The sequence below is a fragment of the Tupaia chinensis genome, unplaced genomic scaffold (genome assembly GCF_000334495.1).
Source record: "Tupaia chinensis unplaced genomic scaffold, TupChi_1.0 Scaffold000346_1, whole genome shotgun sequence".
NCBI lineage: Eukaryota > Metazoa > Chordata > Mammalia > Scandentia > Tupaiidae > Tupaia > Tupaia belangeri.
In genome coordinates, this window is record NW_006159840.1 from 1,813,233 (window position 1) to 1,829,665 (window position 16,433).

General features: G+C 45.6%; 1 protein-coding gene and 1 long non-coding RNA gene across 4 annotated transcripts in view; one reads left to right on the top strand and one right to left on the bottom strand.

Moving 5' to 3' along the window:
- LOC102469144 (uncharacterized) overlaps window positions 1-107 on the top strand; it is a 6,633-nt gene extending 6,526 nt beyond the window's left edge. The window contains exon 3 of the long non-coding RNA XR_335123.2: window positions 77-107. This is a non-coding gene — a long non-coding RNA (uncharacterized LOC102469144). The remainder of the gene's footprint in view (window positions 1-76) is intronic.
- Window positions 1-16,433, bottom strand: part of PRKN (parkin RBR E3 ubiquitin protein ligase) — a 1,506,714-nt gene that overhangs the window by 157,530 nt on the left and 1,332,751 nt on the right. The window lies entirely within an intron of this gene.

Sequence of the window (16,433 nt, forward strand, 5' to 3'; positions counted from 1 at the left end):
ACAAAACTGTATAAGTATCATTCTTTATTAAGATCCATAAGAACTAATATCTATTCTTGAGATTTTCTTTTCTCAGCACCATTCCCGGTAATCACAAGATGGCTGCTGCGCCGCATCAGCTGATAATCATCTCTGCTTACTGGAACCGCTTTCCCGAAACTGCATTCCATGGAGACCCACCTACAATTGCGGAACTGCACTAGACCCGCCCTTAATCAAACCCTGAATTGCACTAGACCCACCCTTAATCCAACCCTGAATAGAATCTATGTTCTCTATTGTTAAAAAACTTTATGAGCTGTTAATTGAAACACTAGCCCCTCTCCCTTTACTTGCATGTAACATGTTTTCAATAAAAACGCACGATGATTCCTAGCAGTGGTCACTCCTCAGAGAGCGATCTTTGAGGGGTGTCCGGCAAAGGACGTGCATGAAAAGGCATCGAGGCCTTTGTCTCCTGTTCACCTTTGGCGCCTCCGTGGAGATAACCCACCCACGCTGAGGCTGGTCCTAATAAGTTAAAGGCCTGAAGAAAGATCCTAAAGGGTCTCAAAAGTTGGGAGAAGAGACCCAAATGACCTATGAAAACCTAATGAGGGTGACAGAACTGTGGATGGAGTTCACACATGACAGCTGTGGACAGTCTGATCCCCCGAGTAGGCGCCTGAGGGGTCACTGTGAGGACCAGTCAGGGAACTTGCTCCCAACCCTGAGCACCGCTGACATGAGCTGGGGTGCAGGTGGGAGTGGGGTAGACAGCATGCAGGATAGAAGGGGGGCGTTGTGACCCTTTGTTAGCCCCACATGTAGGTGACTCGGGAGCTGTAGGCACCGGGGGTAGAGCAGAGAACAGGTCGGACTTCATGGGGCTCCCATTTGCATTAACTGCAAACCCAATAGAAGCTAAAAGTTAGTTTCCTGGTTAACGAATTCACCCACAAACACTGAACGACAGCTCTGTGCCAGTCACTGCGGGAATCAAAGGATCCACATGCCCTGGGCAAGTAAGGCAAGTGCAGAGACAGGATAGCTGGCTGGGGGGCCCAGGAGCCGCGGGGGAGGAGGGCCTATGGAGTCTTGTTGGGAGGCTCCCTGGCATGCAGTAGGTGGTGAATAATTTCAACTGTACAAGAGCAACAGCAATATACTGTAAGTTTATTTCCAAATAAATATGGCATGGCTGCCCCCAAAGCTGTGCCTATGGTTAGGAATGTGAGGAACCATCCTTAGAGATGTGAGCAAACTGCCCCACATACAGGCAGGGCAACTGTAGGGAGCTGGAGTAACACTGCTCCATGCGAAACCGTTGTAGGCAGGAAAGCACAACTGAACCGAGTGGCCCAAGGAGCAGACCTTGGGCCAGGGCTTGAATGTCTCAGGGAGGACATTTTTTGGCCTAGTGTAAGGAAGAACTTGTTTTTAAAAATTGCTCTCTTAAAATCACGGCTCTTCCTAAATGTGAACTTCTTGCCACTTAGTTGGATCCTGCCTTCAGAGGATGGTGCGTGGGACTGCCTCCAGGAATGGGTGGCAGATTTGATCATGAATCTTTAAGTTCTTTTTCAACCTGGGGTCGTGTATGGCTAAGGAGTGGGGCTGCTTAGGTGTGAATGGCTTTCTGTTACGGTATCTTTTCAGCTTGGTATTCGAAAGCTTGTTCATCTCTATGAAATATTAATAGAATGATCTATCATCTATCAAATGAATTTGCGGCATAGGCCCTGTTGTGACACAATGACTTTGGTAGGCAATTAAATAGTATTATGTACTTGTTTGCCTCTGCATGGCCTGATTGCATCCTTCAAAGAGGCTGTGGAGGAAGAGGAACTCCAAGTGAAACTTGTGATCTCCTCTGCCCACTGGTGTCCTCCTGGTCGGGTCATGTCTCCATCAAGCTCTGGGGAGCTGCTGAGTACAGGCAGGCTTCCCTCCTACCTCCAACCCCACAGCTGTGTCAGGAAGGGCTGCATCCTTCCAGATCCTTTCTACCATCGCTGCTTTCTCGGTTTCCTCTCTTCTTGCTCCTGATGGTACCAGATGCAGCAGGTGTTTTCTGGCCATTGAATCTCATGGTAGGCGGCATTTTATATCTTCATGCCTCCATTTCATGACTCCCTGCAACCTCCTCGCAACTGTCAGGAAACTGTCTTTTAATAATAAGGCTTCATGTCTAGACGGAATCATCTTCTTGACCCCCCAAGTTACTCTTTGACTGACTTTCTCATCTTTGCATGTTTGGTACAAAATGCAGGTCCTGGTTTATAAAAGGCGCTCGGTATCCACTAGCAGAGGAAATGAGTGACCTACCTTTTCTGACACATGGGAATATGCTTTTCTATATTCTTATTTTGGGTAGTGAAGTTTCTGATAAAATGTATCCATGGAAACACTTCCCTTGTAGAAGCATTATACACGTTGAGCATAAAAGCCCTACCATTTCTAAGGGCCTCAGCAAACTAATAACTGTTAGTTTGCAATCACAGACTACAAAAGAAATGATTGCATGAATATCTGAGATTCCAGGTGTTAACTCAATAGCAAAAACTGTGTGTGTCCTTGCAGCTTAGCTTCTGAGGGCTAGGAGCGGATGTGTACTTGCCTCTGAATTCACTAAAATCAGATTCGAGACCTCCTGTAATTCTATAGACTCAAAGGAATAGATAATGCCCCCAAAGGTCACCTGGCACAAACCCCTGCCTTCAGGCAGAACAGAATATGAAATTTCCCGTAGACTGTTTATCCTTGAAAAACCTGTCTCAAGGAGAATAGGTAGGAGTGCTTTTTCCACCTCAGAATGCTGCTCCTAAGGGACAACCCTAATTGTCCCATTATACATGGTAAAGAATTCTCCCCTGCTCTAGCTAAGGCCATTCCCATTTGCTCTGTCCTCTGCAGAGCAGGAGAACATTGGTCACCGCCATCCGCACAGTGCCCTGTAATAAGCTGAGTAAATCCACCGCGGGCGCTCTCTCCCTCACACACAATAAGCCCATCCTCACAGATCAGGTGTGCAGCCCCTTAATCATCTCCATCGTTTCTGGTCACTCTCAGTTGAATCATTTCCAATTCATCTACATCCCATTTACATTTTTTCCTCCAAATTACACAGCACGGCAACACAGAACTGACCAGAACTAGGAAGAGGAGAACGGATTTCACATTTCTTGGGTGTTAAAATTCTATGACAACATCCCCCAAATGCGTTGGCGTTTTTTTTCCTTTTGGTGAGGGAACATCAGAGAGTGGGCTCAGCAGCTGTTTTGGGCAGCTCTACCTTCTCTCGGAAAGATCTGGAAGAATGTATTGAGTACCAATCTTAGCTGTTTATTCATCTGTACAGAAAGAAAATGATTATGAGTTCGAAAAGATGTGGATAGTAATGCCTTTGTCTTGACTGACATGCATGGTATTCCTTCTGGAAAAAGAAATGTGATACACTGTAAAGATATACGTGATTCAATGCAATATAAACACAATTATGATAACTAATAATAGTAACAAAGAACGGCAGGGCCTCAGGAACAGAGGTGACCCACTGCAGGATTCTGGCCAGACAGGGAGGCTGAGGAGCGGGGTGGGGGCCATGTGGAGATGGCGGCGGCTTGGAGAGCACCTCGCCATTTAAAGAAATGGCCAGTACTTCATCTTCATCCATACTTTATATGCATATGAGAATGTCCATCTGGTATACCAAGAGCTTCCTTTTTCTTTTAAAAAATTATTTAGTTTCATTTATTATTATTATTTTAAAATTTGCTATAGGACAATGTGCATTCACCAGAGAGAGAGAGAAGTTGAGAAAGCAAGCTTCCAGGTCCAGGACTTGAACCACGGCAGATCATGTGGGAGTCCAGCACCTTAACCACCATGCTACCTGCTGGCTCCTTCTTGTACTTTTTAATTGCCAGAGGACATGTGTGCTCACCAGAGAGACAGAAAGATGCAGAGAGAGGGAGAATGCACCTTCAATGGGGAGTAATCGCACCACAATTCCATCTGTATTTCTCCATCCTGTTGGAATTTTGGGCACGCGTGTGAGCCTGACATGCTTTTTAAGCTGCCAGGGCTGGGATTCTAAATTGCATTCAGCCATGTGGGATCTGGCTCCCTTAATTTACAGGGCCAGCCCTTTTCTATTTTTTAAAACAAGCCATAAACCTATGTTTTATAAGCTAAATATCCCAACTTAAAATGGCAATTAGTTAAAAAAAAAATTAATCCATTGTTCAGCCCATCCCAGTGTGGGCTGAAAAGGCACGTGTTGGTGAGGTCGGCACAGGGCTCCTGTACTCACTCTTGCCAGGACGCTAACCGTCTACCTTCCGTGTAATTGCTGGGAGGAAGACGTGTGTGTCACTGAGTCGGTCTTTTCCCTTTCTCTCTCTCTCTCTTTTTGTGTGTGTGTATTTGCCAGAAGGTGTGTGTGCTCGCTGGAGACCGAGAGAGAGAGAGAGAGAGAGAGAGAGAGAGAGAGCGAGAGCGAGCGCACCGCCCCTTCCTCCACCATGGGGCACAGTCACGCTGCCATCCCTTCTCCTCCATTTCTCCCTCCTTGCAGGATTTTGGGCATGTGCTTGGCATGTTTCTTAAGCTACCTTGTCTGGACTCAAATTGTTCAGTCGGTCATGTGGGATCGAGCTCCCTTAAACACCAGGCTGTGGGCTGACCCGAGAGACATAATCTTTATACATAAACATATTGTGTGAAGAGTTCAAAGGAAAGAGGCTTCGACTCTTCACTGACTTGTGATAGAATTCTAGATGCTGAGGCGGCCGAACCTGACAGGACTCTGCGGAGATGAGCCTTGTCCCTGCTTTGCAGTCACTCTGCCCTCAGGAAGTCGAGACACCGTGGCCTTTGGGGCCGTGTCTGAGATTTCCTCTTCGAGTTGTTGTTTCAAGTTAAGCTGAGACTAGTGCAGCCAGGCAAAGCTGATTGAAGAAATGTGCCCATTTGTGCTCCTTATTCTAATTTTCAAACCCAGCAGGTTCAATTTACTTAGAAAGGTTGGTCTAAGATAGAGTTCTTGGTGTAGAAAGGCAATTTAACCAAAATGCTTTACCCTAATTACACAGCGCAGTTATTTGCATAAGTAACCAGTCTGGGTATTCGGAGACACAAGGGAGTCCATGCTACCGCAGCAGAAGTTATATTTTTGATAATCTTAAAGAAAATAATAGCAAGTCAAGACTTTAAATGCTTTATCTTTCTAAAAGCAAATGAAAGAAAATATAATCCTGTGTCATCTGGGTCAAGTAGATAGAAAAGAGATTCTTCTCTACGGGAAGCCAGTTAAACGGTCTGCCTTCCCCTTGTGGCTATTCAAAAAAGTTTACTTATTTCTCCCATGAGACAGAGACAGAGAGAGAATGACTGAGCGATGTAGACAGAGGCAGAGAGATAAGCACCCTCAACAGAGACCCATGCCACAATTCACCCTAGATCCCAGGTACACATGGATGCACCTGGCATGTACAGGGAGGCTCTAGGACTCCACTCGGGACCTTCCTATCTGGGTCCACTTGTGGGACTGCTGCGCCTCCATCAGGTGCCAGCTTTGTAGCTGTTTTTGTAGGAGGGGGTGTTGGCTGTATCGAGTGTGGTTAGAAGAAAGAGCTTTGTCATATCAAAGAAGCCAGTCCAGCTGTGATTTTTCTCTGCTAATATGGAAAATGCTGTTTTTAAGAGCCAGTCATCTTTTGTTTGGGTAGAAAATGTAGTAATCTCTTAGGATAATGGACTCAAGCTGTAACAAAGGACAGTTTATCTTAAAGTTTGATAAGGCATTTTGATAAGCAAAGACATTGTTTACTAGGAAGAAAATAAATGTTCTTGGTAGAGATTTTTAGAAATAGACAAAACAATCACCCAAGGAGACTGGCCTACGTAGCTTGAATCTTTGCACTGCAGGAACAGTTCAATCTGTCAGGTTGGGAAGTGTCACGGACGTTTGAAAAAGACAGGGAAATAAACACAGCCTAGACTCTGTCTACCTACATAAATAGTTCAGACTATTAAACTTCGACAGCAAAACGATGCCTTCGATTTATCTATCTTCTCTTCCATAAGGCTTAGGACTGTCATGAAAGCTGGAAAAGAGCCCCTTTATGTTTAGACTCCTGGGTAATTGACGATGAGGATAAAGGAAATAAGCATTATGAAGGATGAGTAAAATGATAACGCGTCTTTCATGGGCTCTGCAGCTACATCTGAAATGGTATTTCTGTGAAGGGTTTTAGTCCACGACAATTGACTGGACACATTAGGAATTATGGTCATGCTGTCACTATCTATTCAAGAACACCAAGCCCTCATGACATGAGCAAATAACAGCACTGACCTGCCCAAGTGACCAGACAATTCTTTAAAGGAGTATCACTAAATTGCAGCATTCCCAGGCCAGGGGTCAAGACGAAAAAGATCAGTCCGGACGGCAAGTTGCCAGGTTACTGTGGAACGAAAGTGGCAGATGGGTTGATCTTAGGAAAAAAAAAAATCTGCCAACTGGTGCAGAAAACATTCGTCTGGGAGAAGAATACCTCACTTTAGTGGAGACAGCTCCCGCAGCGCCATTCATTACAATCCCCGGGAAGGCCGGCCTCGCTGTGAGGGCTCAGCTGAGGCTCAGGTCGACATTTCCCTGCAACACAGACACACTCATGCACACACACACACACCTACATCTTCATCACTGCATGCAGACTCTCTGCCCAGGGTCACAGTGACAACATAATGTAGTAGCCTGATGGGAACGAGAAAATGAGTGCACCTAATCCGCACAAAGGAAGTCTGAAAATGGAAAGAGAACGACACAGGACATTCCTAGAACAGTCACAGGGGCGGTTTAATCATTTTCATTAGTAAAAGGTGCTCCGGCAGAAAGCCTCTGAAAGCTGCAAACATGATAAAACAGCACAGCGCAAGACCAGAAAGAGGTTTAAAACAACTACGAGGGAATGACTAGCCATGGGAATCAACCTCCATGAGAGTCAAACAGGAGCAGAAACACATTTGGTCCAGAGGGTAGGCTCTGATGAATAGTGAGAGAATATAACACAATTTTTTGGAAAAAACATACTGTTATTAAAATGTAAGAGATTCACACTGGAGAAGCAGGGAGCAGACCGCAGGAGAGGGTGGCACAGTGCTGAGTCTGGCACCCTGGGTGGGTTAGCACCCGCCATTTCTCATGGTCCTCGCGGTGGCCTTCCCTCTGGGTCACCTCACTGAGCCTGTAAAAAATGCTACACAGCGTTTGTCATTCACACTTTACCAAAATAAGCACAGAGCCGGGCTAGAGTTCTCTGCATTTCTTAATGTTTTGACGTGATGGTTTTTACAGGAGTAGGAAACCACGATCAGTTACTGAATGAGGTGAGCGTGCAGCGGCGAGTCAACCTGACTACTGTGCACTCTCCGTGGTGCACGCCAAGTGGGTGGTGGAAGTCGCCCTAATGACTTCCAGGTACACTAAGGAGGTACAGGTTTTCTCTGTTTCCCTTTGAATATTTCTAGGCTTTAAAAACAGCATCCTTGCTAGCGTATTTCCTATTATTGGATATGGTCTCATCAGCACTGTCAGGCATAAGACTCTTAGCAGTGAGTCAGTAGGTGCGTGGGAGCTAAGGTACTGAACTCCCACATGGCTGAAAGTGGTTCGAATCCCGGATTTGGTCACTTGAAAATCACACTGGGAGCATGCCTACGCGTGCCCACCATCTCAGGAGGAGGATGGAGGAGAAGTGATTGCGGCGTGGCCATCTCTCCGGGTGATGGCTTCTGACTTTTCTCACTGTCTCTCTATCTCTCTCCAGCAAGCACATGCGCCCTATGACAAAAACCTTACAACAAAAAGTTCAGGAGTGTTCTAGCTCAGCTTGCCTCCCCTCACCTGCCAGTCAGTGGCCCTTCTTGCTTTTCTCTAAACTCCACAATTCTGATTTCTTTGCTCAGGACCAGGGCAAATTCCACTCACTTGGAATGCAGATGCTTAGGAATTTCCTTCGCAGGGCCCCATGAAGATGGATGGTTTGAGAAAATAACAATTTGCCTGGCTCTTAAGCTATTCCATTCTCAATCTACAACATAATAATCCTATTTGAGTTTAAAATACATACTTTTTGGAAAGAGCATTTTCTTTTTTTTTTTTTAATATTTAATTTTTTTGAAGGTAAATGCAGGCAGAGGCAAACAAACTGAGGAATTACACAGAGGAATCCAAACTCGGAATTCTACTTGGAATTCTTGTAGCTGCTGTGGTTTTTAACTTAAGCACGACCTTTTCTCCAGACGTCTCGTGGTAAAGGCTGTGAAAACAACATTATACAATAAGCAAGAGAGTTGGTTGAGCTCCCCGATCTTCGCTGGGAGCTGGGCCATCTTGGGCCAATGAGTTAACTCTTCTGACCTCTGTTTCCTCCTTCATAAAATGGCAAAAATAATGCCTCATGGAGACAGTTGCAGAGGGGACTAATGGGGACAACAGATGTGCCCGCATTTTGGAAATCATTAAGGGCTATGAAAAGTTTGTCGCTGCACAGTGATTAGAATTGAACAGTTATTACCCTGGAACAGGGATCCCATTTTTACCAGTTGGGAGTCCCACAGCTCACTGGCGCCAGGCCCAGTCCTGAGGTTCCTGCGCTTCTTCAGCACCACAGTTCTTGCTCCTGCTAGGGGTCCTGAGCTGCCCCTGTTCCCTGCTCCTGCATGGATCCATGTTTGAGGCAACAGAGCTTCTTTGTTTTGCCAACTTTGGGCTTATTTTAGTGCGACCCCCAGCAGCTTTATTTTATGTCATAAGAAGAGGGTCCAGGAGCTATGGTCTTCTCACAAGCTGAATCTTAGTTGTAGTCCACTACCTGATACATTTCTTGGTATAATACTATAGAACCTTGGGGACTGTGGAGAAATGACTGAGAGAAGGAATGAATGAGAGAACCAGTCAGTGACTGAGCCAATGAAAAAGGATTAGAGAGAGTAAAACAAAACAAAAACGACAAAAACAAAAACCCAGGGGCCTGGGACCTTCAGATGGCATAATGGCTACATCGCTGGACTCCCACATGACCAACTGCAGTGCGTGCCCCAAATCCTGAGAGAGGAATGGAGGAGAAGGAGTTGTGGTGTGGCCATCCCCCTCTGGGGGTTGATTTCTCACTTTCTGTCTCTCTGTCTCTCCTTGTCTATCCAGCAAGCATACACATCTGATAGCAAAAATCTAAAAGAAACAATTAAATAAACAAGAACAACAAACCCCGAGTGTTTCCTTTCTCAGATTTGGGAAATGAGAGGTATTTATTCAATAGGCCAAGGACCCTCTGGGCATGTTGCACATGCAGATGCTGGTGAACCTGAAACAATTAAACGGAGTCCAAGACAGGGTCAGCCCATAAAAAGTCGGGATTGGGACCATGAACAGTTTGGGGTGGGAGTGGGCCAAAGTTTTCATCTGGGGAGCGTGAGCATTTACGGGGATTAGTGAAGAGGGCAATATATGTAAAAAGAGTATTACCAGCATCAGCTGTTTTAAGGATCAACTGGAGGGATGGAAATGCAAGGAGCAAGGCTGAGAAAGAAGTGAGAGGAATGCAAGGGTCTGCACGTGTGACTCAGCTGGCTGAGCAGGGAGGCGGCGGGCGGGGGCCGGGGGAGAGCCCAGAATGGTGGTGGTGGTGGTGGTGGGGGGGGAACTAGCTGCTAGGCACTAGAAGAAACCTGTTCCTGTGGGAACTGGAAGACCAGGAGCACTCTGGTCCAGGAGAGCTGGGGATAGGCCCAGAACCTACATCTCTACAAGTGGACTGGTCGGCCCACAGTGGGCAAGCTCCTCCGCACTGCGGTCCTGGAGGCTGCTTGGGAGGACTCCATGCCCCTTGCACCTGAGGCCAAGGACACCTCGTGTTCATAGGCCAGACTAAACTTTGAGGTGGGAGTTAAGAGGCCCAACCGCCAGGTAGAGGGACCAGAAGAAATAACTGTCAGATGCACAGAAGCAGCTCCCTACAGGTCTGATTCCTTCACAAAGTACGGAGCAAACGTACAGCGTCCCCAAGCTCTTCTCTGCTGTTACCAACTGTAACTGACCCTCCTGGCACGGTGCACGTTTACTGTCGCTCTTTCATCCATCGCTCACTGAACATCTATTGCGTGCACAGTACTGAGGAGGGAAATGAAGGCCCAACGCCCTCTTTTCCTCCTTCATGTTTTAAGGAGATACACAGCAGCACTAGAGATGGTTTAAAATAACAGGAGTAAAAATAATCCATAATATCACTGTATTAAACTCGATGAATGTTCTTTGTTCTGAATTTCCTTTGAGTTTTTATCCATGTGCATACATTTTTATATAGTTACACTCGTAATAAATGTAATTTTGTTGGGCTTATCCTTACACGATTACATTGACTTTAGAGATGGTTTTTACTTCTCAAGCATTCGGTTTTGGGATGCTTCAGCCATGAGATATTGAATTTCAACATTTAACCGAGAATTATTTCAAATGAGGAGTAAATTGTACTATTTCATTTGGGTTTCATTTGAAGCAATATTACATCGTACTACTGTAATAACTAAAGCAAATTCTCTCCATTACTGATCTGAGCATTGAATAAAGGCGGAATTAAAATAGCACATTGGCATTTTCAGTGCTTCGAGACTTCTCCATACTCATACCCATTTACAAATCTGACGGTACCTACTCAGTAACTGTCCAGCTTTTACCTTGACAGGCCTCAGTGTTTTCTGTTTGTTTGTTTTGGTTTTTAATTTTCTGGGAGGCATCTGTACTCACTGAGGGGCAGGGGTGGGGGATGAAAGTGAACTAGCCCTCTCCATAGCGATCATCTCCTCCATCTCCTCCATCTCTCCCTCTTTAGGGGTTTGAGTGCATGCACACATACCCAGAGTGTTTTTCAAGTTGCTGAGTCTTGGACTCCTCCCTGCCCATGTAGTTAGCCATGTGGGACCCAATCGCCTTAACCACCACACCATGGGCTGGCCCCCTTGAAGGTCTTTTAATGGGATGTTAGCCAATGGAAATGCACCACCATTTAAGCACAATCACCTAGTATAGCTAAATATTTAAAGAAAGAAAAAAATTAATGGCTTTTCACACAAGCACTGAAAAAATTAATTACCTGATAATCTCTGGCAAAGGAGACAAATTTTTTCTCCTTGTAAGACTGCAAAGCTCAACATTATGTGATTTATCTCAATTCCCTGCAAGTACTGCATATAATTATTAAAAATAACCACCTAGCCAGCATGGAATATGCTTCACTGTGGTCCTGCAAACGCATATGCCCACCTCCCACATCCCCTTAGAAGATGGTGCCAGTTCATGGCTTGTGTTTCAGAGGTGTTACTTCAAGAAGAAAAGCACAGGGGCCAGGTGGTGGCACAGTGGGAACATAGCTGGACCCATATTGGAAAGGTCCTGCATTTGTATCTCAGGACCTTCCTAAACATGCCAAGTGCACACACATGCATGACCCAGGCTGACGGAGACTGCAGATGGGCCATGGCATGAAGACCTGGTGGGGGTGCTGCTCTCTTGCTCTCTGTCTTTCTCATGGCAAGAAAGGAATACAACAAGTATTTTTTCCTTTTTTTTTTAAAGAAGAAAAGTGATACATAGGAACATGACTCTCGAATAAGCTGTCATTACGATGAATGCGCTTGTTACAGAATCAAATCGATGCTTTCAGGAAGTTGTTTCTCAATGTAGGGGTCACGCTCAAGAGTCATGTTTAGTCCACAGGTTTCATAATTAATTTTGCTCTGATTAGTGAAAAAAATATAACTTTTGGGGCCACAGTAATAGGGTTGACTGAATTTTAGTGATTAAGGAGTGAGCAGCTTTGTATCCCTGCGTGGAGTAGCCCAATACTGAACAAGTCGTTTTATCAATGACAAGTACCTTCTTTTACCGAGGTGTAGAGAGCTCTTTGTTACACAAAATGGACCCTGTGTGACAAGACTGCATTGAGCAGTAAAAAGTGTGAAGGATACACCCCAGTTCCTCCTTCACTGCCAAACCACAAAGGCTTACCAGGAATACCCAGACCCGATAACTGCAGATGCGATGGTCTACCCAGGCAGAGGGGACTGACTCGCCAGGTGCCGACCTGACACGCGTTAATCTGAGAGACTCTGTCCACTCCAGGGCATTAGAAGAGCCCTCCCCAGAGCCATTTCACCATTCACACCTGGCCCTGTGGCCAGAGCACATCACTCTTGGCCACTCTTCCAGAGACTTGTGGACCTTGGTACCTGAGATTGCTACCTCCATCCTGGCTTCCACGCCTGTCCTCGGCTTCCTCATGAGACCTCCAGGAATGGGTCAAGCCAGCTGTCCATGCGGCCCTGGCAGGTGCTTGGGACAGCTGAAGACCCATGACTGGCTCTTCTCCAGACTGCCCTGAGTGACCGTCTAGCGTGAGTTCTCATCCCTTGATCTGACTGCTTTGCTACGCTAAACCTAGTGCTAGCGAAAAGTCCGACCTGTGGAGGGATTCGAACACATCCAGGGTCTGATTCCCTTGCTCTTGATGAGCCTTAGGAGAAATCAGACAAGCCTGGGCTGGCTTTGATTCTCAGGTTTGTGACCGCTGCATACTTCCTTAGGTCCCAATCCTAAGCACCATGGTGGCTGAGCGTGGGCACACAGTTCAAGTGTCTGGAGTGAGGCTCTGTTCTGTTTTTCAATAGCCACGCATCTCTGGGAAAATTACGTTTTGTAAGCCTTGCCAGATAGAGGGGTACCATTTGAGGGAGAGAGAGAAAGAGAAAGCGAGAAATCACCCTCCAAGGGTATGGCCATGCTGCAATCCATTCTTAGGATTTGGGACATGCACACACATGTGCCTGGCATGATTTTCAAACCACTAGGGCCAGGACTCAAATCATAGAGTTGGCCATGTGGGGTCCAGCCACCTAACCGCCACACCGTCTGCTGGCCTGTAAGTGGGTTTTAAAAGAGATGTGTGCTCGTAGTATAGTTTCCTTTACAATTTAACCTGGGTGAGCCTCCATGCTGGACCTGTGACATCTCCGCCTAGGTGCAGGGTAAGATCATTTTAAAGTTCAGCCATCACTTTACTGACCACCCTAATCACGATGCCTTGGAGCACAGGACGCCGAGTGGAGGCTCTCTGCATGTTGCAGTCTTACTCTGCTCACGACCATGATGAAAATGAGCACACACTGTCAACATGAGCCTGCTTACAGAGAGCAGGGTCTTGTAACAGTGAGGGGGGTTTAGTAAGTAGGAAAATACCCACCTCTCCTGATTTCATTTCTTCCTAGAGAAGGTGGTGATGGGCAAAACCAAAAGGGAGGAGTGGATGGGACGGGGTGGGGAAGGGGCGCTGGAGTGGAGGCCATGTTAGGTGGTCATCTCATTAGTGAGGACCCGCTGACTTGCGAGTGACCACTGCAGGCAGGGCACAGCGCACAGAGGCCACACACAGGAGCCTGTGGTGACAAACTGGCAATAATGAGGGGAAATTTGGTTGATTTTCTCCACTTTCCTATATACTCAAATCTAAAATAACAAAAAAAGAAAAAGAAAGAAGAAACAAACAAAAACCTAATTCTTTATCCTGGGATATTCTATGCAGAGGAAACCAACTGTGGGCATATCCAAAGGTTAGTAAGTAGCTAAGTATTAGTGAGACTAGCGCTAAAGTGTCCTTAGCATCTTAGTCTTGGATCTTCATTAATTGCTGATATCTTTCAAAGGATGCTCATGAACTTACCTTCAGCTACCTTGAATACTGTAGAAGAGGAATCCAGTGTTTATGAGTAAGTGTGATGTACGAGGACACTGGCCTTCCAAAGCAAGATGCGGTAAGCACATTTTACACAAAGATTGAAGGAACTCCATGCTCAGCCTTTATCTTACCCATAAATGCTTGCTGAAATCAACTCCAGCCCAAGAATGGTTACTGGGCATGATTAACTACCAACTAGTGATTTCTGGTCTCTTCTATGTGTAATCTATTAAATCTTGAACAGATTTGTCTACTGCAGGATCTCAAAGTTCTAAGTGGCAGGAACTGACGCTTCCTCGACAGTGTCAGAGTTGGGAGTGAATCTCAGGTTGGGCTAATGAAACAGGAGGCCTCTGGTTCTAGACAGAATGACGAGGAAGAGAGGGATAAACAATGGCCACATGCGAGACACTTACTACTCATTTGCCTAAATATATTCATTTTTTTCACGATGGAAGAATGTATTTTCCATTTCAAAGAACTTGTCACTGATCTGTTTTTGCAGGTCTGACAAATTACTAAATGCAAGATGAAATTAGGATAGAAATCTCTTTGTAATAAAGTCTCACAAATTATGCAGAAGTCCAACTGCACTGGAGACAACATGAAAGATACGGTTGTTGCCCTGGGGAAGCTTGCTTTCTTCTTGCATATTAAACATGCCATTTTAATATTTGAACAAAAATATGAATAAACTCTGCCCTCAAAGAAATGAGGCATTATCTTTGACTGTGCACTTAGTCCAAGAATTGCCGCCATATTTTGGAGTATTCTGAATTTTCCTGTAAATGTCAAGATGGCAACCCTTTATCACATGTGTTACGGGCAACCCTTTGTCACATGTGTTACAAAAGTAACAAGATCTGCTAGTCGGAGAGTCGGCTGGCCTCCAACCATGGCCCATTTTGGAGGTGCTTCATCTTTGAATTATCAGGCCTCTCTGTCCCGTTACCAGAATCCTTACCATGAGATCCTGGGTGACTATGTCTTGCTTGTTAGACCACATGAAGGCAAGCTTCCACTACACACAGGAGACATGGACTTGGTGCCCAAGCATTGCTCTTGATATTCTCGTTGAAAGTTAGTCATTGAAAGGGCATCCATCAGAGCAGACATGCAAACTGAGCATCTTGAATTTTATGAGCTCCATTCAATAGGAAGCTTTGCAGGGTTGGGTGGTGTTGCAGGAGAGCTTTGGAGAGCAAGTAGCATCACTGTGTGTTTATGTTGTCCTTGGAGAGCTGTTTTTTACAAAGCTGTGTTGGCTTTAAATGTCATATTTAACCAAATGCTGCCAAATTGTGCTGCCTCCCCAGGGCATTAAGAAAATCCATGAATAATGTGTTTGTTGTTAGGATGTCTGTCCCAAAGCTCAGGCTGTGTGAAGGGCTGACTCCCCACAAGAGAGAGATGCCAGGCTGGGAGAGGGGGAGGAGAGGGGAGAAGATGGGGGTGTGCTGCCTTGCTGACAAGTGGTGAGGACAAGTTAGGTGATGGGTCAGAAAATTTTCCATTAAATCAAGAAAAACACAACTTGCCCCTAACATCACCTCTGATGGCTTCTTGGACCAGATGCTTCCCTGACACCCTACTGAGGAACAAATTGCTTTCCTAGCAGGACATCTGGACACTCCTGCATTAATAGATATGGATCCCAGCATGCCAAGCCAAGCGAGAAGGCAATTTAATATGAGCAACACTGTCATCTCAATTTAGGACAACAGCTAGGATGCCCTGCAGGGCACCGCAACAGCTTCTAGAAGTACACGACGTAAGACATTCTCACTGTCTGAAGGCTAGAGAAAGCTGGTATTTCTAGTAAACAGTCAGACCAAGGGTAATGGAAAATGTGACGCCAACATGACAGCGGCATTGTCCTATCTGTCAACCTCAGTTCCGATTCATGTGGCGTTCGCTTCTGTGGAGAACTGAGGCTGAGTGCAGAGAAAGTCCCTCCTACTCCCGACCCATCACCCAAACACAAGCCATGAGCCCAGTGATCTCGAATAAACAAGGGATGGCAACACGGGGTGGCACATGACGCATACTGAGGTCTGGGCAAGGTCAAAGTGAAAGAGGTAGCTTCTGCTTCAATTCTCAGGCCTACTTCCCTAGCTTTGATGCGATGCAAGATAAAACAAAGGTTAGTCCTTTTAATCCACATCTTGTAATCTAGGCTGTATGCAAGAAAAATAATTGCTCTTTTTTTTTTAATTTTAAATGCATTATGTATTGATATGCTGGTATGTACTTTGATCATCATGCCTACTTATTTTTTGTATAATAAGGACATGGCTGAATCTAAAGTATATGTTATGGTAAGATAATTTATTCTAAGATAATATTTTAGATAAGAATTCTCATAATAAATTAGTTTCACATACATCTTTCTTTTTTTTTTTTTAAAGGCTTTTGCTATAGGGCACGTGTGCTTGCCAGACAGAGAGAAACAGAGACAGAAAGCGAGAAATCACCCCCCAGGGGGGATGGCCACGCTGCAATCCCTTCTCCTCTTGGGATCTTGGGCACGCACATGTGCCTGGCATGAATTTAAGCCACCGGGTCCGGGATGTGAACCGCCGTCGACTACATGGGAGTCCAGTGACATAGCCATTATGCTAACTGCTGGTCTCTCACATACATCTCTCTCTCTTTTTC